This window comes from Peromyscus californicus, unplaced genomic scaffold, assembly GCF_007827085.1.
Source record: "Peromyscus californicus insignis strain IS unplaced genomic scaffold, ASM782708v3 Scaffold_15__1_contigs__length_86483966, whole genome shotgun sequence".
Classification (NCBI taxonomy): Eukaryota; Metazoa; Chordata; class Mammalia; order Rodentia; family Cricetidae; genus Peromyscus; species Peromyscus californicus.
The window spans coordinates 73,123,141-73,144,709 of record NW_026294447.1 but is presented as its reverse complement, the minus strand read 5'-3'; the positions used below and the strand labels follow the sequence as shown (position 1 = coordinate 73,144,709).

At 44.1% G+C, this 21,569-nt stretch overlaps 1 protein-coding gene across 11 annotated transcripts in view; it reads left to right on the top strand.

Annotated features, from left to right (window-relative positions):
- The window catches only part of Sipa1l1 (signal induced proliferation associated 1 like 1), a 306,912-nt gene that overhangs the window by 137,011 nt on the left and 148,332 nt on the right, over positions 1-21,569 (top strand). For all 11 annotated transcript variants that reach the window (XM_052739397.1, XM_052739386.1, XM_052739390.1 and 8 more), the window contains one exon: positions 14,658-14,722. The gene's annotated coding sequence lies outside the window, so the exon portion shown is untranslated. The remainder of the gene's footprint in view (positions 1-14,657; positions 14,723-21,569) is intronic.

Sequence of the window (21,569 nt, the reverse complement as noted above, 5' to 3'; positions counted from 1 at the left end):
GCAGAGGCAGGCGGATCTTTGTGAGTTCGAGGCCAGCCTGGTCTGCAGAGCGAGATCCAGGAAAGGCACAAAGCTACACAGAGAAACCTTGTCTCGCAAAACCAAAAAAAAAAAAAAAAAAAAGCTCTTTATTTAAAAAAAAAGGGCTAAGAGAGCAAAATTGCAGACCATAGTAGAAAAAGAAATTTGCATGACTCATAGCCACAATTTATAAAGAATGTGAAAGAATAATGCTCCCATAACTACAGTGAGAAGTCCAAGACTTGAGTAAGCAGCTCACAGAAAGATGCTTATTTAGCTAAGTCCAGAAACTTCTAAAGATGTCCTCAGAGTCATTTATTAGGGAAGTACAAATTAGAGTCATGATGATATAACATTATAGTCTCAACAGGCTAGCAAGGTGAGATGGGCCACTCACCCAGGTGTGGGCCAGGGGAGACGGGCCACTCATCCGGCTGTGAAGCATGTGAACTTAACTAGGCATGTTGTTCCTGGAAGTAAATCTTGGCCCAACCTTTGACATTGCATTCCCAGGGGTACAGATCCAACAGCAAGCCACACACATGTACTCCAGGAGAATGTCCAGTTTCATGGCAGAATTTGTATGTTCAAGCTAGAAAATAATGAACTGTTCATCAGTAGCACAGGGAATTATACTTTGGTATGTTGGTTATGACTTGATGTGAATGTTCCTTTTCTCTTGCTGTACCTGACCAGTTCAGAAATGGGCAGAAGCAGTCTGGGGTGCTGGCAGTCTTATGGGCCATCAGCTTTGGAAGTCACCAGGACCTGCTGAGGTGCCAGAGTGCTGTTTGTTAATTGAGTGGCAGTTACATGGTGGGTCACATTGGTGAAAACTCTTAAACAGATGCACTTAGCAGTTGTAGGCCTTTCTATGCATTTTTAACTTCATAAATCATTTTGAAAATCTGCTAATCCCATTTCCCCGCTGTGTATTCAGTCACATCCTGGAACACTAACAAGCCTGTGCAGTTTTTCAGTCCTGGCTCTTAACTGATATCCAGAACCTTCCTACCTTCAATGGTTGATGCATGCATTTGACTATTGTGGTTTTACTCTTTCAAAGGCCTTGGTGAACTTTGAATATTTTAAAGGATCAGAAAAAAAGAATCTTGGCTACTAAACTGGGAATAAACTACTATGGTTTTATTAAATATAGAAGTCCATCAATGTTTAAAAAATGTTTTGAAGAACCAAAATAAAGTACCAGTAAGATCATACTATTAGTGAACTAGCCATTTCAGAGAAAATATTTTTCTCCTGGACTAGAACACATCTAACTAGACTTAGTATGTTTAATTAGTAATAGGATTTTGCTTGTGCCTTCATGAGACACCCCTCCCCCACCCCACACACTTACCATGTCCTGCATCTACTTGTTCTTCATCCAGCATGGTTCTGTGGGCTGTAGTGTTCTTGAGGACAAGGACTGTTCATTCATTTCTCCTAACATATTCCATTGCTTACATTAAATAGCTAGATATGTTGATTTCCTCTACTTGTTACAGAAGACTTTGTGGTTAAACACACACCAGAAAATTTAAATTTTATTGCATACTTTTTTTTCATATAGGGCAAAATTGTAATTTATTACAAAATGATCTTGAAATTTTTAACTGTCGTGCCTCTGACCTCCTTAATATATGTCAGTGTGATGGACTTTGTCTAAGTTTAGCTTCAGATAATGTATAGAATGTTAATTAGAAAGAGGAGATCCAGACTTACATGTTTGATAGGCTGATTTTATCCTAAGAGCAGTGTACGCAAAAATAAATTATAAAGCTGTAGAGCTAGATGGTTTTCTGACAATTCTTAACTTGGCTTTGATGTTGAACCCATGTGTATATATTGAGAGTTACTAAGTTTTTTTTTTTTTTTTGGTTTTTCAAGACAGGGTTTCTCTGTGTAGCTTTGCGCCTTTCCTGGAACTCGCTCTGTAGCCCAGGCTGGCCTCGAACTCGCAGAGATCCACCTGGCTCTGCCTCCCGAGTGCTGGGACTAAAGGCAGGCGCCACCACCGCCCGGCATGAGAGTTACTAAGTTTTATTGTTAAATCACTTGGTCACACTTAGAAGTTAGTTATGGGGGAGAGGGGCCATGGCAATTTAAAAAGCTGATTTCACAATGCAATTTCTAATAGTCTTGGGGGAGGAATATATTAAATTTATTAGTTGATAGTTTAATTTCCTTATTAACAATTTTTTTCAATATCCAAGTTTTTTGTTTTTTTGTTTTTTTTAAAGTAACAGTAAGCTCCAGGGTTAGTTTTTGTAGCTGTGCCTGGCCCTTTGGCCTCTGACACGCTCAAATTTTTGCCCTTGGAGTGAATATAGGGTTTGATGTGGTTGTGGGGGTTCTTGCCGCCTTGCCAAAATGCCAGAATACCTCTTCGCCTTTCTGAGGACCAGGTAGGAGCATGATGCCACAGCCCTCGGAGGTGAGGATCTTACCCCTGCCTTGAGAATGCTACTTTGGTCCTGGCTGCTTACCTGTAGTACACACACTTTCAGCTTGGGTACTTCCAGAATCTTGATTTGGAAAGGATATCTGGAGTTACAGGTGGTTGTGAGTCACCATGTGACTGCTAGGAACCAGCATGTGAGTCCTCTGGAAGAGCAGCCGGTGCTCTTAACCACCGAGGCATCTCTCCAGCCCTAAGTTTACTGCTGTAACTGTCCTTGCCTCTGATTTTTTGCTCAGTAGAAAACTTATCTGTCTATAGTTTCCTATGTTTAGATAAAAGTGTGGCGCCTTAGTTGTCTTTTTTCTCCCTCAGATGTATTTTCCTGTGCTGCAGCATAGGGTCAGGCAGTGGAATGCTATGAAATTTGTGTAGTGTGCAGGATTCATGTTCTTCAGTTATGAGTATTAATAAACTGTTGAATAAGGGTCATGAGTATCATTTAATTACAGGATCGGTAGTCTAATGAAATGCATCTTTTATATTTTTATAAATCAAAGATAAAGTAGCTTGAAATTGCATATGCCAAATATTTATTCCTTTTTGTCTTCTGTGGTAGTTACCTAAGTAACATGAACAAGGAGGTTGTAAAGACAGGGAGATGCTAGACTTTATTCCCTGGGAAGCTACAATATACATACATACATACATACATACGTGTGTGTGTATTATATATATGTTGTTCAGAATAAAACCTACAACATACATATGTGTGTGTGTGTGTGTGTGTGTGTGTGTGTGTGTGTGTTTATGTTGTACAGAATAAAAATGTGGCTTTCAGAAGCAAGGCAGTGCTGAGATGAGAGTGTCCTAGGACATATCTTATTTGAGTAGTGTTGAAGTGGAGAGAGATCACTTTTAGCACCGTGATAAATATTTGCTGCTCCAGTCCAGTAGTTTCATTTCTGGTTTAGCTGGAGCCCTCCAGCTTTTCCAGTGACAGTATATGGAGCTTTCACTTCAACACTTGGGTTCCTTCTTGGTGAAGTATACTCCTGGAGACGTTTTCTGTCATTGTGTCTTTAAGAAAATAGGAACAAGCTTGGGGTGGTGGTGCACACCTTTAATTGCATCACAGGTGGATGAGTCCCTATGAGCTTGAGGCCAGCCCCTGGTGTACGTCGTGAGTTCCATGCTAGCCAGGGCTACAATACAAGAACTATTTCTCCAGCTCCCTTCCCATTCCTAGTTACAGTTTTTCTCTCTACCGACTATCATTCTGTTAGTTTTATTATCTAACATTTTTTCTCAACCTTTACTTTTTAAGGTTATTTTATGTGTATGAGTGTTTTGCCTGCACTTTTATCTAAACATAATAAACTATAAGACAAATAGTTTTCTACTGAGCAAAAAATCAAAGGCAAAGACAATGTGTGTGCCTGATGCCTGCAGAAGTCAGGAGAGAGAACATTGGATGCCCTCAGACTAGAGTTACAGATGGCTGTGAGCTGCCATGCGGGTGTTGGGAATCGAATCTAGATCCTCTGCAAGAGCAACAGGTACTCTCCGGCCCCATACCCTAACCACCCCAGCTACTAATTACCCTCTTCCCTCCTACATATTGCCTGCATCCTGCTTCCCTCCACTGCTCAGAATGCTCACCGATAGTTCATGCCTCATCTCTGGTATGTAGTCATCAGGGTCTTTGTTGTCAAGACTCTTCTCAGGGTAGCATTTACTGACTGTTGATTACAGAAGCGCAGAGGTTAGGCAGGCCAGGTGGGGTGCATTGGATTTTCCATAATGTAGGGTTACCTGCCTTCTAAACGCAGCTGTCCACTAAAGCTAAATTTATTTCCATGCCATCTGAATAGTGTTCATTTTCTCTAATTCCAAGGGTTCCTGTCATCCCCACTAAGGGTTAACACCACAGGAGTCTCCAAGACAGGGGCCTCATAGGCGTCACTGTCACCCAGTACCTGCTCTGTGTTCTGTCTGGTTCCTCTACATTCTACCAGGGAAATTTGTTTGAAGGTTCATGCTCCCATAAGGGGTCATTGGTCTTAAGTCAGTACCCATATACTCTCTTAGAATTTTCTAACACAAGTGTCTAAGACAGTTCAGTTCAACTGTCTGTATAAAGATCTTTGTGTATGTTTACTCGATGACTGGTATCTGCTCCAAAACGGGTCTAGTTACTGGAGGAATAAACCATGTGGCTTTGTAGAGGTTGGATTGCTAATCACTCATGGCCAGTGATTTAGTCACTCACACCTGGTCCATAAAGCCTACATGATGAAGCCCCAGCCTCTGTAAAAATCCCTGGAAGACGGTTCCTGGGCTGTTGAACAAATGAAGGCATAGGGAGAATGCTTCTCTCCCTCTGCCCAGCGTCCTGTCATCTCTTCCATTTGGCTTTTTCTCACTTGTACCCTTTGTAACAAGCTGGTAATTGAAGAATTGCTTTCCCGAGCCCGGGAGCCATTCTAAGAAATTACTAAACCCTAGGAGGGGATTGTGGAGCCCCAGTTTATATAACACACCTGTCAGTAGTACAGAGAACTAGCCTCACGTGTGGCGTGTGAAATGGGAGCAGTGTTGTGGGAGCGTGAACTTATGATTTCTAAGCCGATGCCAAATGCACAGGATGAGCATTGAATTAATTGTGGGATGGGTATCCACTGGGTGCCAAAAATTGGGGAATTGGTTGGTGGGGACAACGCTCACACATAGGGTGCTGGAATTAGTTGGGTTGTGAGCAAAAGAAGCAGTTTTTCTTTTTACTTAGTGTTACCAGTGAAGCTGTGTTAGAAAAACAAAACTAGTAGTTGTATGTATGAGAGGGCATATTTGTATAGGAATATGTGGATTGATTTGATAGGTTTTGGGGTGGTCCGCTCAGGCAGGCCGTGGTGCAAATGGAAGGCAGGACCCCTTTGCCCTTTGGGGCCTTTGCTGGTCTTTGAGCAGATTGAATTGGAGGAGGGCCAGCCACATAACTTGTGGTAATCTTTACTGTTGTCAATGTTAGCCACATCTAAAACATCACCTTCATCCCAACATCTAGATTAGTGGGTTTCTGCTCTTCTGTTTGCTCTACTGGGAACCAAGGATATCACATATGTCGAGGACACTCACATTATTAATGAGTTTTGCCAAAAATCCTTTATTAGTATTTGACCAAGTAACTGAATACTATATGCTGGCCAAGTTAATACATGAAACTAACAATCATATCTAGCCCATCCCTGATCAGGGTAGAAAGACACTGTGTGATTGGGTAGGAAATCCCTGGGGTTTAGACTTTAGATGCTGACACCCTCAGCCAGCACACTGACTGGTCATGCCCCGAGCATTTAGCAGCTGTGTGTTTTGCTCACCATAGAACATACACAGTGCTGTTACCCAGCTTTCCTGAGAGATATCCCCCTACTTGAGTAAACAGGGCAGTTATGATTTGAGCCTGTTTCTTCGTGCTTATTTTTAGTGAGATTTGTATATTGGCTGGATTTCAAATTTTTCATAAAGAACCTGATTATTTAGAATTCAGGCCAAACGCACAGTTGTTACTGTAGAGAGGAAAGAAAACATTGCCTTCTGATTTATTCATGTGTTCTGAAAGAAAGATGGAGAATTCCTGTACCTAATCACATTAATAAATTCAATGGCTGTTTGGCTGATACTTACTGTGTACCCTTGAGAATAAGAACTAATGGTTTGCCAAAACACCCTCTAGTGTATTCCGTAACAGTTCATCCCTTTGGTTAACCTGAATAATTGCTTCTTTTTAAGCAGAGCCGTCACCTCTTCTTAGCAGTGGAAACCTCTTCTGCGGCCGTGGGTTTGCACTTTTCGAAGCATTGCTGCTAGAAGGCAAACACGACGACTTAGAGGTGACTCAGCCCGGGCTGCCACTGATGTGTCTGCGTAACTCCCATCTGTCTTGGGATTGTGTACCTACTGTCACATGTATAAAATACGGCCCGTAATCATCTCACTTCTGAACACCATCATACAGTCATTTAAACCCAAGAAAAATACTACCTTTGATGCCAAATTGAAATATGTGGCTTATAATTCTTTCAAATTACTAGCATCTGTTCCCTTTAAAGGGTCCGAGAAACCTTTGCGTTAAGGTGTGCTTTTGGCTACTGAGTGTTACCTAGTCTCTTGGTGGCCAGGCTCCTGTGCCAGTTAGACCTTGTGGCTCACAGAAAGACAGCTAGCATCCGATCACACCAGGTGCTTTCCTCCTTAGTTCTCTTTGAAGTTGGTTAACTTGTGTGAAGGATTTCTCTTGCTGTGTCTCCTTCACTGTCCATGAAGGTCACTGTGGTTCCTCTGAGACTGAGGTTCTCTTCTTTTTAAAGATAGCCTGTTTAAAGAAGCCTTGTAGAGTGCAGTCCTCCCTTTAAAGGGGCCTTGTGGGGTTGTCTGTCAGCCTTCTTTTACTTGGGTTTTTATGGATATACTGTTGGCATCATCAGAGTCCCTCACTGAGGAGGCCTTCAGCCTACAGTGGTTGGATCGGCCTGGCTCTTAGCTTCCCTTGGCATAACTGAGTTCAGGCCATGATCAGTCCAAAGTGCTGAGTTGTAGGATTTGCCAGTACTACATTTAGGCAAGCGTGTTCCACTCCCAGCAGGATTCATTCAAACACGGTTCACCCGACCTCATGGGCCTTCTTCAAAGCAGAAACTTAGTGATCTTCATGCATTTCAGAGTGGCTCTTCTTGCCCTGCTTTTAAACCGCCAGCCTTATCCTTGGAGCCAACCCTGAACAGTCATTGGTGCCTGTCCCTCTAAATGCTGGTGGACATGTTTCAACAGTTCATTTTCTGTGTACTGAAACTCACACTGGACATTGAGCTCTGGGTCACAGAGAGGATTTGGGGACCTGTCTCAGTATATGTGTGTGTTTGTAATCTAGTTCTCTTGGTTTGAGAAGTTATACTCTTCTAATTTCTGTAGTACATTTGAGTGACAATGTTTCATTCAGCATTTGTACCTCATTTGTGGCCAACAAACAAAGTCAGTGGTTTGGCCCTTTAATACCTACCTGTAAGTGTGGAAGAAGCTTTCTTCAGTGTTGTGACCCAACTCTGGGAATTTTTTTTTTAAAGATTTTATTTATTTATTATGTATACAGTATTCTACCTGCACATTCTACCACTGCATGCCAGAAGAGGGCACCAGATCTCATTACAGATGGTTGTGAGCCACCATGTGGTTGCTGGGAATTGGACTCAGGAACTCTGGAAGAGCAGCCAGTGCTCTTAACCTCTGAGCCATCTCTCCAGCCCCTTGACTCCGGGAATTTAAGAATCTTCTTCAATAAATAATGAGTGAGATCTTCAGTTGTGTTTAATTTTGTTTGGTGAAAACATAACCTTCGTTGAACATACAATTAAAATTTTTCTTTTATTTTTTAGGTTATGATAATTTCACGGCTCTGTCCTTTTAGATTCTAACACAGTACATTCAGCTTCATAGTTCACTGTTAAAATCCACTTTGCTTTCTGGAAGTTCTGCTGTTGGGATTTGGGTAGTTTGCCGCTTTTATGCACTTGCCTTCCCATAGCAGAAATGTGAGGGTGAAGTTGCTGGACGATAGGACAGAGCCAGGAGTCTGTCCCACGTGTCTGCACCTTTGTGCGCAGGAGCATGTATGTGAGCATCTATTGTTGTACGTCTTTCAGGCACCCTCACCTGACTTTCAGAATTAAGTCACGTGATAAGCATATAAAGGTGCCTTTTATATTTCTCCGGTTGCTAGTTAGTTTGCTTTTTGGTGTTTCTTGTTTGTTTGCTTTTGGTAATGTTTCAGCTTTGAACTCCAGTTTTTGCAACTATGAGGCAAAATGTCTGCCACCCTGTCCAGTTTCTCCAGTTGTGAAAGACACTCACTGTCAGGGCCTGGTTTCCCTTTCTTCACAGCATCTTCTGGTTTCTCCTGGGTTGTCTGCCTCTCCTCCATGTTTAGGAGTTACACATGCAGTCATTTCTCAGGTGTTGCTTATGACTTGTTATTTTTATCATGTCACCCTCAAACAATTCTGTCATATAATAATGTTGAGTGGATTTATTATTAGTACTTGTGGTCTTTCCGTTTTGTATTGTTTATATTTTATGACACCATAAAATATCTTTTATTGTCTACTAAAAGTTTTATAATCTTGCCTTTTACATTCAAGTTAGGTTAAATTGGTATTTATTCTTATAAAAAGGTAGAATGGGAATTCAGATTAATTTGCACATGGATGAACAGGTGTGTACAAGTACCATTATTAAATAATTCAGTTTCTGCGTTAATCTGACGTTCTTGCTGTGTGTAAATAATAGTTGGGAGGGAGGACCAATGTCTTCCTGGCTTTGTTAGGAGAATTGGTATTCTTCGTATAAAGTAAGATTTATACACAGCTTATTGAGTTTCTAAAAACAGCTGTGGTTATTATGACAGATAGGTAGATAGAAGATAGGCAGATAGGTAGCTATAACTAACTGATAGATGATAGATAGGTGATAGATGATTGACAGATAATGGATGGATGATAGACTGACAGATGGACAATAGGTGACAGATTGGTGAATAGAATAGAAATATAAATGCATGAGAAAGCACAGATGCATACGTGGCCTCTCTCTCCATCAGTGAGCATGCCCAGAAGTATTCAGTAGCAATAACTGCACCTGCAGCTGGATTTTTATTTGTAAATGCCGTTCTTGGGGAAAGGAACCCTTTTGGAGAAATGTGTGCTGTCAAGGTTGGAAAGTACAGATGAGTACTGAAGGCAGCTTTGAAACATGATTTCAGGAAGTAAGGAAATGATTTGAAAATGATAGAATTGTGTTAAAATGACCCATGGGCTGTCTTGAAGTTTTTACTGTCCAGTTCCGGCAGACTGAGTTAGCATATTAACAGTGGCAGTAATTGACAGCAGCAGAAGTAAGGTAGTCGAGGGTTAAACTGAATGAATGAACCATGTGACCGTGAGATCAGATGTCCGCAGTGACCGAAAGCGGCTGTGCTCTTTCCTCCTCTGTCACTGTATTCTAGTATGGAATTCCTGCATTGTTTTTGTCTTCCTGATGTGGGGACACATTACAGCCGGCTCTAGTTTTTAGCTGCCAGGGGTCACACTACTCTGAACATTTCTGTTTTTGTTGTTGGGAGACACATTGCTTTTTCCTACCAGCTGCGATGTTCATGGCTCAGGCTCCTATACTGAAAGGTAGATAAACAAGAGAAACACATACAGCTGTATTTAATACAAGTTTCCTGTGTCCCTGAATCCTTCAGAAGAAACGAGGTCAAAGGAAATGGGATGCAGTGGTAATAACTTGGGCGTGGTCCACTTAGCCAGCTTCCTCAGATCTTAGTGTCTTTGTCTTTCTGGAGATAGGAGCATTCCGGGAGGTGGGGGGCATAGGGCTGGGGAGGGAGGGAGACACACGGAGGAGGATGACAGCTCTGCAGTGGAAGTCTTCTGCTTCAGTGGAAGGCTTGCTGCAAGGAAGGGTAGCAGATTGTAGCTAGAGTTTTCCTGCCTGGCCCACAGTCAGGGCAAATCTCTTTCATCTGCCAGTCCCACAGCCGTCAGACCTGACCAAGTAAACACAGAGACTTGTATTGGTTACAAACTGTATGGCCGTGGCAGGCTTCTTGCTAACTGTTCTTACAGCTTAAATTAATCCATTTCCATTAATCTATACCTTGCCACATGGCTCGTGACTTACCGGCATCTTCACATGCTGTTTGTCATCGTGGCAGCTGGCAGTGTCTCTCTGACTCAGCCTTCCACTTCCCAGCTTTATTCTCCTCCTTGTCCCGCCTACACTTCCTGCCTAGCCACTGGCCAATCAGTGATTTATTTATTGACCAATCAGCAACACACTTGCCATACAGACTATCCCACAGCAGCAGATGGTCAGAGTCCCCGTGCTTCCACAGTCCACCCAGATGTCCAAGGACTTGGTCCTCCTGGCCCAGCTTCCAGGGTATTGTAGTCTCCTGCTGGTGTGCGCTTTTGCAGCGGACTGAACAGACTTCAGTCCCTTCCAGGCATGCTCTCCTCCCCTTTTCATTTCACCCTTGATAAAACCCCGCTGGAATGAGATGTCGTTTGCACTGTGAGGCCTGTGGTCTGTGGTCCCTGGCTTCTGCATAATCTCTACCTCTCCTACTCATTTGCTTACCACTTGGGAAATTACAGTATTAAGTTTAAACATGGTAACGTGCATTAGTACACTTAATGGTGAGATGAACTCAAGATAGAGAAACTGTTGAAAGTACACAGGCTTAGAAGTCAAGACTAGTCTAAGCCAGGTTTGTTTCTTACTTGAAAAGTCGAAATTTCCTGCCCTGTGTAGACTGGACGCTGTTTTACTGAAAATGCATTTGCTTCAGTCTTTCAAAAGCCTTATGAGCTTTAAAGTTGTCACTCCTTGCAGCCAGAGTCAGGATCAATGACCTTCCCAGCTGCTCGTGCTGCTTTGGATCCTGTATGGCCTTCAGCAAATGGTGTTAAAGTGTGGGGTCTTATTTCAGGGTCTCTGTGCCCTCCTGCCTGCTGCTTTTCTCTGTATGACAGTCACCTCCTGCTGTCCCTGTGCTGTGTGCAGCTGGGAAGAGGTAGAGTCCCCTTCAGACTCAGGTGGGGACTTGGGGAAGCTGCTGGGGACACAGGCTTCACTGCAGCGGTGTGTGAGGGCCGCTGGTTACTGTGGCCCATCTTCCTGACATAACAACTGTGGGATGCTATGCTCTGCTTTCTGTTCAGAAGGAAGTCAGGTGAACCAGAGACAGACACCACAGTGAATCTTCTCACATCAAACACCTGTGAAGACAGCTCCAAATTCAAGGAACCCTTTGTGAGCTCCCTGCTTCAGCTTCCCTGTTCTGAACATAGAGAGGAATCACGTAGTATTCCCCTGAGTCTGGGTTCCTGTGTGAGCCTGCTTGGGAGACATGATATTCATCAGCATTATTGCTCTGGTCCACCCCCTCCCATCCTGTACTGTAGCAGACAAGACTATCATGTGTAGATTGGCTGTCGGGTTTTGTAAATCAGATTTTACTGGGATAGACAAACTCATATGGTCTGTCGCTGCTTTTGTTCTTCAAAGGAGGGCTAGATAGAAAGACAGGACAGGGACCTTATGGCCAGCAAATCCTAACACACTGTCTGGGCGTTTACAGAGTCAGTTGATTGATTTCCTCCTGTATACGGCTCCACTGTGTGTCTGTTCCGTGGTTTGTTACCAGGTTCTGACCATTAGTATTACTATTTCTTTGAATGTTTCTAGAGTTTCTTGGGGACTCCTGTGTGTGCATTGCTTGCGGATAGCTTCTCAGGGCGATGTCTATTGTAGTCTGTGTTGTTAGATACTAACACAGGTTTCCAGTTTTCACATACCCGCAGTCATGAGAATTAAGTTGTTGACATTCTAAGATGTCTGCTGATGCAGACACAGCTGTCACCTCAAGGGGAGGGAGAGGTAGTTTATTCTTGAGTCAAAGAATAATGAATATGGCTTAGGAACACAGGTTCAAGTGGCCCCAGGACACCTGCTCCAGTGTGGTGACGGTTTCATGGAGTGTTACAGATCAAAGGAAAGTGCTAAATCAAGGCACGTTTCAGATACATTGGTGAGAACTCAGGTATGGGGCTTACAGAAGAGGGAGTCTCCCTTGTAAGGCTCGGGTGCTGTCTGAGGACATTCTTGGCCTGGGACTGGCAAAAGCTGCTGGCCTCTTGATACAGTCTGGAAGGTTTCCCCTGCTAGTCAAATGGAAGGTCAGGCAGAGGTGGGCAGTAGGTGGCCATTAAGGAGAGAGATTAAAGGCAGCCCAAAGTAATCTAACCCTGTATCTGTAACACCCCAACTCTCCACAAAGTTTCTAATTAGTCAGCCAGCCTTGTGGAATCCTTAACACGGATGTGGCTTTGTTTTTTCTGGGAATTTCATCTCATACATAATGTGGTCTTGAGTTTCATATTTTAGCCGTTATGACCAGTTACCTATACCTTGTAGTGGAATACCATTACAGTTTTACTTGTGTTTCCATAGTGATGGATGAAGCTGGGTGTGTTTCCAGATGCATACTGGCCATTTTGAGGTTCTATTTGGTGGCCTGTCTTTTTATTGTCTGTCTTATTTATGACAATTCTTCATGTATTTGGAATGAGTTCTTTGGTGGTGGATAGGTGTGTTGATGCAAATCTCATCTTCTATTTTGGGGCTTCCAGTTTCCCTTTCACAACTCTGCAAACTTTTTATTTTTTATTTGCTAACAAACTGTTAATAATGCAACAAGATACACCACATGGCACAGCCAGATGGCACAGCACTGCACTGCACTGTACTGTACTGTACTGTACTGTATTGCACCACACTGCATCACACTGCACCACACCTCACCACACCTCACCACACTGCACCACACCTCACCACACCTCACCACACTATACCACACTACACCACACCTCACCACACCTCACCACACTGCTCCACACCTCACCACACTACACCACACCTCACCACACCTCACCACACTGCTCCACACCTCACCACACTGCTCCACACCTCACCACACTGCTCCACACCTCACCACACTGCTCCACACCTCACCACACCTCACCACACTGCACCACACCTCACCACACTGCACCACACCTCACCACACCGCACCTCACCACACTACACCGCACCTCACCACACCTCACCACACTGCACCACACCTCACCACACCTCACCACACTGCTCCACACCTCACCACACTGCACCACACCTCACCACACTGCACCACACCTCACCACACTGCACCACACCTCACCACACTGCACCACACCTCACCACTCTGCACCACACTCAAGAGCAGAGAGAAATGAATGCACCCAGTCTCCCTGCTTCTCCTCTCCTCTAGCCTTTTCCTGTCCTATATAGTTTAGAGCTCCCTGCGCAGGGATGCTGTCGCCTACAGTGGGCTGTGTTCCATTACCAGTTTACAGTTAAGACACAACATGCCCACAGACGTGCCCACAAGCCAGTCTCTTCTAAACAATGGTGCAATTCAAACTTTCTTTTCAGGTAATTCTCAGTTCTGGAAAGTTCACATTAAAGCTAACTGTCACAAGGCCCTTTAATTGAGAGAGTGAGTTGCTGTTGTGTTTTGATGATTTCATTAATGTTTCCTGTGTTTGTTGCAATGTTACCTATGCTGGCCTCAAATGCCTCAGCCTCCCAGATTGCTGCCACCAAGGTGGGCACCTGCTGTACTGTTACTAGATCTCCAGGCTGGGCAAGGATGGCACTTTTATATTTCATTTGTGGCTATGAAAAGCCGTTCCAGTGTCCAAGAGTCTTGGTTGAAGCAGATGTGTGCATTTTTCTGCTCAGGACTATTTCCTCAGATCCTTGGGTTTAGAGATTAATAAATCGAAGCTGATTTATCCAACTTTATGCTATATCAGGAATAGGTTGAGTGTTGTAGAGGTCAAGCTAACATGCTTATCTTAGAATTTTCTTTTAAAGCTACATAATGTTTGAGGTCCATTTAATATTTTTCCATTTTTGTTTAGAAATCCAGAGATATATTACTCAATTGAAATGTGTTGCTTATTTTGGTTTTTGAAATTTGGGTCTAGAGCATGAGAGTCAGCTCAGCAGTTAGGAGCCCTTGCTGCTCTTACAGAGACTCATTCTGTTCCCAGCACTCACATCAGCTCACAACCTCCTGTAACTCCAGCTTCAGGGGATCCAGTGCCCCTTTCTGGCCTTCATAGGCACCCACAAGCACGTGTACTTAACACAGACACAGATACATAAATAAAATTAAAGTTAAAAAAAAATGAAAGCCCAAGGCTGGGGGTAGTAGCACACACCTTTAACCCCAGCACTCCAGAGGCAGAGGAGGATGTCTCTGAGTTCAAGGCCATCCTGGCCTACATAGTGAGTTCCAGAACAGCCAGGAGGACAATGTAGAGAGACTCTGCCCCCCCACCCCCAAAAAAAAACAAAGCAAAAGTTTCATTTACAGTTGACGCAGATGGTCTTAGAAATATTTATAATGCTGTAATATTGTGGACACCTCTGATCTAACCTAATTAATGCTGCTTCCTCCAGGAAGGCTAGCCTGTCCACTTGAAGGATAAGTCCTTTGTCAAGATTATGAACATTGTAGTCTTAGTGACATTTCTTGTGCTCTTACAAAGCTTCTCTTTTCTGTTTGCAGGTTATGTATACGTTGCTCGTGTGGATGTTGCTGTCTTAAGTCTGCGATCATGGCACCAGTATACAGTAAGTAATCATGCCGTCCTTTATTGCCAAGTGTTGGCTCCTGTGTTTGAATTCCTGAGGATGGAACTCCTAGATGCATACAGTCAAGTGGACCATCACTTTAGTTATACCCCGGCTGTATGTTTTGAGTTTCTGATTGCAGAGAGAGAAATATAAAAGCAAGGAAAACACTTAGTTCCCCCTTGTCAAAGGGTCAGTTCACTTGATCTTCTGGGGTTTGACTTTTTAGCTTTATATACAAATACATCATGATAGTCATTTCTTTCATGTTCCTATACACACATTATTTGTCTGGACTACTTCCTGTAGTGGCCAGCAGAATGGGCATTAGGGCTGTACCATCTCTCATATACCATCTGTTCCCTGTTTTAGGAGTCTGAGAAATTGACTGCAGTTGGAAGGTAGGTTCTGGTGAGCTGAAGTCCTGTGCTGCTTGTCCACAACTGGTTCACTGACTCTGGCTCCATCGTCCACTCTCAGGCAATGCCTAGCCGGGAAGATGGTCTCAGGAATAGCCCTCCACTCCTGTTCTAGCTTTGAGACCCTTGGGCAGGCGTGCCTGGAGCTTCTGGCAAAAGTCTTCTCATACTTAGGACAGAACTCAGGGAAACTTGTGCCTTTCTCTGGATGTCACTGTGTGCTGGTGTGAGGTCTAGTGGCTTCAGACTGCTGGCTCCCACACTGAGCAAGAAAGCCACACAGGGTGGAAGACAGAGTCCAGAATCCAGGGCAACCAGCTCTGAAGCCTGTCCCTTCTTGGGACATCCAGCATTTGAGCCAATCCATTTCCTTTGTGTTAAAGCCAGTTTGAGTTGGAAGCCAAAACATCCGAATGATTCACTTAATCCTCATTTTATTTTTAGTAATCCATTAGTTTCCCCTAGGGAATGTGGGAGTAATTGGAAAGCAAGGCACAGTAATACCATTAAAGTAACCTGGCACAGTGTCGGTGCTGACTGGCATCCTCTCCACTCTCAGCAGGAGTTAGCTGTAGTGAGTGCGTATGGAAAAACGTGACAATAAAGACAGCGCTGTCAGCTTCCCTCTCTTTTTCATGTTCACCCAGAAGCTTTTGCCTCTTACTCAGCTGGCCATGGATGCTAGAAAGGGTCTTAGGCCCCAGGCATGAGCCATGTTCTCGAAAAACGTGGCTGCAGGCAGTGTAGACCTGTTCTGTTTTCCCAGAACAAAATATGCTCATGTTTTTAACATTTGTTTTTGTTCTTCAAAAATTATATTTGCTTCACATATAAAAGTGGTGTGAGGAAGATAATAACAAATATCCATTCATCCCTCCGGAGCACATGAGAATTTTGACAATCGTATCAAGCAGTTAAAAAGCGTACTCTCTTTCTCTGCTCCTAGGGAACCATTACTCTGCTTTTACTCTTTATTATTCTCATGTATTTGTACTTTTACCACATGTGTATCACATGCATTTTATATGCTTTTGCTTTCTGTTGAGATGAGTCTTGTGTATCTGAGGCTGGCCTTGAACCTTGATATTGCTGTCTCCACCTTCCACTGGGATTGCAGCTGTGCTCCACCAGGCCTGACTGGTGTGCTTTTTAACTTACAAAAAATGCAGATGCCGTACACTGACTGTACAGGAAGTTTAGAAGAGATGCAAAGTCAATGTAAGGCTGTGGTTTCTGTCATAGACACTGTCTTAGGGTTTCTATTGCTGTGAAGAGACACCATGACCATGGCAACTCCTATAAAGGAAAATATTTAATTGGAGTGGATTAGTTTCAGAGATTTAGTCCATTATCATCATGGTGGGACATGGTGGCATGCAGGCAGACATGGTGCTAGAGAAGTAGCTGAGAGTGGAGAAGAAGCTTACATCTTGATTCGAGGACAGCAGGAAGTAAACTGAGACACTGGGTGTGGCTTGAGCATATGTGAGACCTCAAAGCCATCCTCCACAGTGACATACTTCTCCAAAAAGGCCCCACTCACTTCAACAAAGCCACACCTCCTCATAGTGCCACTCCTCTTGGGGGCACTTTCAAAGGTGTGTTAGTAAGCATCCCGGTCGATGTATTATAACATGCTTTAGCCTTCTGTTAGTCAATGGGTCTGAATCCACGTAGTGACAGTTTTTATCTTGCTTACCCTCCAGAGCTCTTCCCTCAGCTTCCCGGTCTGCTGCTCAGCTCACTTTCTGTCCTGCTTTCATCCTGTGCAGGCTTGAAATCTCACAGGGTCCTGTTACCCAGGAGTCTGCTCCCTTCAGTAGTCTTGGCCCTGTGTTCGGGGCACAGGCTTTGGCAAGCTTCATCTGAGCGTTTCTCTGCACTGCACCAGGAGCTGTTGGCCTGCACAGCTTCCTTCCGGGCCTTCTAAACTGACTGCTCTGTCTTCCTACTGCTCTTGTTGGGGCAGTGGTTGTAGAAGAGACTTCTCCAGGCCGACTGCAGCCATCTTCCACAACAGCTCCTGTGTCACTGGGAGCCTCCTCATGATCCTCGTTGTCCTTGTTGCCTTGGTGACCCAGTGCTGGGTCTTAGAGGTCCTGTTGTATCATTCTTTCAGTGTTGGTTTTGTTTTGTTGTTGTAGTTTTGTGTGTACGAGTGTTTTCCCTGCATGCCTGTCTGTCCACATGTGTGCCTGGTGCCCACAGAGGCCAGAAGAGGGTATCAGATTCCTTGGAACTGGAGTTACAGCCAATTGTGAGCCACCATTGGATGCTGGAAACCAAACCTGGGTCCTTTGCAAGAGCTGCCAAGAGCAAGAGCTCTCAACCCTCAAGTCATCTCTCTAGCCACTGTGTCTTAGCATTCTTGACAAAATGTAAGTCATTTGATGTGTGTATTATAAAAGTGTTGTAAAAAGCTTCTCATGCTGTTGGACGATTTCTGGCACACTCTCGTTTGGAATGTTGCATTCAGGAATAGGAACAATCCAGTTGTCTGTTCCTTCATTCAGAAATCACTGTCATTCTACCAATAGAGTGTCACAGAAAGACTTTGGACTATAAAAAGCGGATTCCTGTTATTCCATGGGCTCATTTTATTTAAATGTTTAGCATTTGCTAAAAAGCAACCTAACATTTTTTTCCCTCCATACTTTTATCTGTGCAGGGAGAAAATCAGTGTCTTTTATTGAAATTAAATTTTAGGACTTTGTTTTTCATTCATGCATTCTGTTGTTAGTAATAGAATGGTTTCTTTAAAAAAAAATTTTTCTAACTAACTACCCTTCACTATCACCATGGACACAGAATCATTTTATATGTGTTTGTGTGTGTGTGTGTATGTGTGTGTGTGTGTGTGTGTCTGTCTGTCTGTGTATATGTGCTGGCCTGTACATGCCTACTCATGCATGCATGCATGTGTGGAGCTGAGAGATTGATTAATGTTGATATCCTCTATACTGTCCATCTTTTTTTGTGGAGAGTTGGGGGGTGAGACAGGGTCTCTATTATGTAGATTTGGGTATCCTGGAACTCTCTGTGTAGACCAGGCTGCCCTTGAACTCACAGAGAGTTGCCTGCCTCTGCCTTTTGAGTGCTGAGATTAAAGACGTGTGCTACCATGCCTGGCCCCATCTTAAGTTTTGAGCTAGGGTCTTTTACTGAATCTGGAACTCACCATTTCACATTTCAGTTAGACTACTGATGTAGCAGCCCCCAGGGTCCTCACATTTCCACCATGCCAGGTTTCAGATGAGTTCTTGGGATCTGAACAGGGACCTCCATGTGGACACAGCAAACACTTCACCCACTGAACATCTTCCAACCCCAGACCCAGAATCTTACGTTTAAAAGCTGCTTTTTCAGCCAGGTGTGGGGTGACATACCAGCAATCCCAGCACTCTACAGGCTGAGGCAGGAGAATCCCATCCTCAATGCCAGCTCTGCCTACATAGTAGATACTGTTTCTAAGAGATAAGGTTGCCTGTGTTAGATTTTTGCAGTACAAAATGGAAATACTCAATCCATGAAGTTTGTAAGAAAGTGCACTAAATCTTAAGCATTTGGTGGCAACATAAAATGTTCAGTATACTGTAGGCAAGGCACAGTGGAGCACACTTTCAATCCCAGCAGCCCTCGGGAGGCAGAGGCAGTTGGATCTCTAATTTTGAAGCCAGCCTGTTTTCCATGAGTTCTAGATCAGCTGGCACTATCTAGTGATACTCTTTCTCAAACAAATAAACTCACTCTCTCTCTCCCTCCCCCCTCCCTCCCTCCCTCCCTCCCTCCCTCCCTCCCTCCCTCCCTCCCTCCCTCCCTCCCTCTCTCTCTCTCTCTCTCTCTCTCTCTCTCTCTCTCTCTCTCTCGTGCGCGCGCGCACACTAAATAAAGATGTTGTTTTGGATGTTTGATCCAAGGTATTTAAGTCCTAAGCCTGTAATAAGCCTTGTGGCTATTTCCTTGTTTAAATGACTTTGGCATTTAAGGAAAACCCACTGAAATCTTTATTAAAGGCAATTCAGCTCACCAGTACTACTGTTTCCTGTAGAACTGTGTCTTCTGTTTTCTTTTTAGCCCATGGATGGACTTGTTGACTTGGAATCCCACCCCCCACCCTCGACAGGGTTTCTCTGTGTAGTTTTGGTGCTTGTCCTGGATCTCCTTCTATAGAACTCACAGAGATCCGCCTGCCTCTGTCTCCCAGGCATGGACAGTGGGATGAGGAGCTTCTACAGGGACTCAGATCTGTAATTAGGCCCTGCCCTCTGCAACACCTTGGCCATAGCCCCGTCAGTCTGGGAAAGTAATACATGAGCCATCTAAATGGACACAGAACATCCAGAGTGTTTTCTAGTCTCTGTTCCGAGGCTGAGGTGCTGAGCGAAGGAGTCTTGGTCTGACTGTGAAGGCCGTATGGCAGGTTCACTGTGTACCGGTGAACGTAGAAGGAAAAGTGGAGGAATGTGGCTTTGGTTCCCAGGTCTGTTCTAGAAGGTTGACCCGTCTTTGCACCTTTCCTAGGTGAGGAAGGTGGGAACTGTTGGCACCCCCCCCCCCCCATTCAGTGTCCCACCCTTGCCTCTGGAAGGGAGCTGCCATGACTCACTTGTGGCTTCATCTCACAGGCCCCGAGGCTGCAGCACACCCGGCCATGCTGTGTCTGGTGCTTCCTTCTGACCCCCACCCCCTTGGCTCTCCTAGTTAGAAGGGAAGCTTGCGGTTCTTTTAGATCAAGCTTAAAATAATCATTGAAAGTTGAAGACTTTTGTAAGTCACTCAGGGATGAGGCAGATAAAGGTTCTCCTTAAACAGAGAGTCTCTTAATTGGTTATTTTCTACGGGTTTCTTTGAGGTTGTGTGAGTTTTTCCAAGCCCTCCTTATCTGTCCAATCGAAAGCAGGCATATCCGTCTGTAGCAAAAAGACCCCACTCACCTGTAATGTGATTGACTCTGGCGTGTATGCATTTTTACTTGCCTCCTGTAATATATGTGGGTGGGTGTCTGGAGAGGAATGTGTCTTTTGGCAGGAAGTAGAGGAATGCCTGGCTTGCCCTGTGATTTGCTGTGTAAGCCGATCTGATGCTTGGTCTGCGGCTGGCTATCTTGAGCACACGTGAGTTGGGTTGGTTATCTTTGTCAGTCAGGGCAGACTGTTTGTTAGACTTTGTCTCATTTATTTTGGAGTTATTGAAAATCAGATGTCTAAATTCTAAAGTTATTAATAAATCTGTTGTATTTAAAAGATTTTAGAGTGAGTTTCTAAGAAACTGGTTAGTAACTGTTTTTTGCTAGTCAATACTCTTGATAAAATGTGTTATTAGTTGAGATTTGTTTTCCCACAGAAATCCCAGAGGCCTTTGGATTAGGGCTTTAGGCTGTGTTAGAAAGAGAGCCTGTTCACTAAGAACCTGGCCTGTTTCTCATGCAGACTTGTTTAGTGCCCAGTTAACCTCTAAGTTACACTTTCTATAATTAGGAGCCAAGAGGCCATTCTGTAGCTCCATAAGCCAATCACAGCCTCACAGCCCCTAGTTTACATGTGCCAATGACTGGGTCATTAGCCAGAATGTCATCCAGCAACTGGGATGCAGTATTTACCATCAGTGGTCATGTAACATCACTTGATACTCCCTGAGTTACTTGAGTCAATTACTTCTCCTGTGATGGTGAATGTCTCTTGCTAGTGAGTACAGTGAGCAGAAGGATCAGCCACGAATTCTGAAGTTTGTGGGTAGAAAGGCATGTGTGGGGGGTTATAATTGATGATGTCTGAGCTCCTTCAGAAGCAAGTGCCTTCCCAGTTTTTCTGAATTAACAGTAATCCCCAGAAGGGCTTACCATGCTCTGACTCCCCCTCCCCATTTTAGAAATTAAGGTAGCTTGGTGTGTGGAGTTGGGGGCCTTTGTATAATCTGGAAAGCCCTCTGAAGAAAAGTGTGTGACATTGCCCTGCCTCTGTTTTGTCTGAATGTCTGAGCTCACTGTATTACTGTGCTGTGGCTCCATTTACAGCCGGTGCAGCCGGTGGATGGCCATCCCCCTGCATATGGAGTCTGGTTCTAAAGGGTGGCTCCAGCGTCCGTCCGTTCCTGTGGTAGTTCTTTAATGGTTTTGTTGCTGTTTGCTTTTTTGTGACAGGTGTGGTGATATTGTGTTCCCCAAAATATTGTGCACCCTAATAAGCTTATCTGGGGTCAGAGAACAGAACAGTCACTAAATACAGAGGCCAGAAAATGGTGGCACACATGCCTTTAATCCTGGCATTCCAGAGGCAGAGATCCCTCTGGATCTCTGTGAGTTCAAAGCCACACGCCTTCAATCCCAGAAAGTGATGGCAGAAAGGAGAAAGGTATTTAAGGCGTGAGGAGGAGGAACTAGGCTGGTTAAGCTTTTAGGCTTTTGAGCAGCAGTTCAGCTGAGACCCATT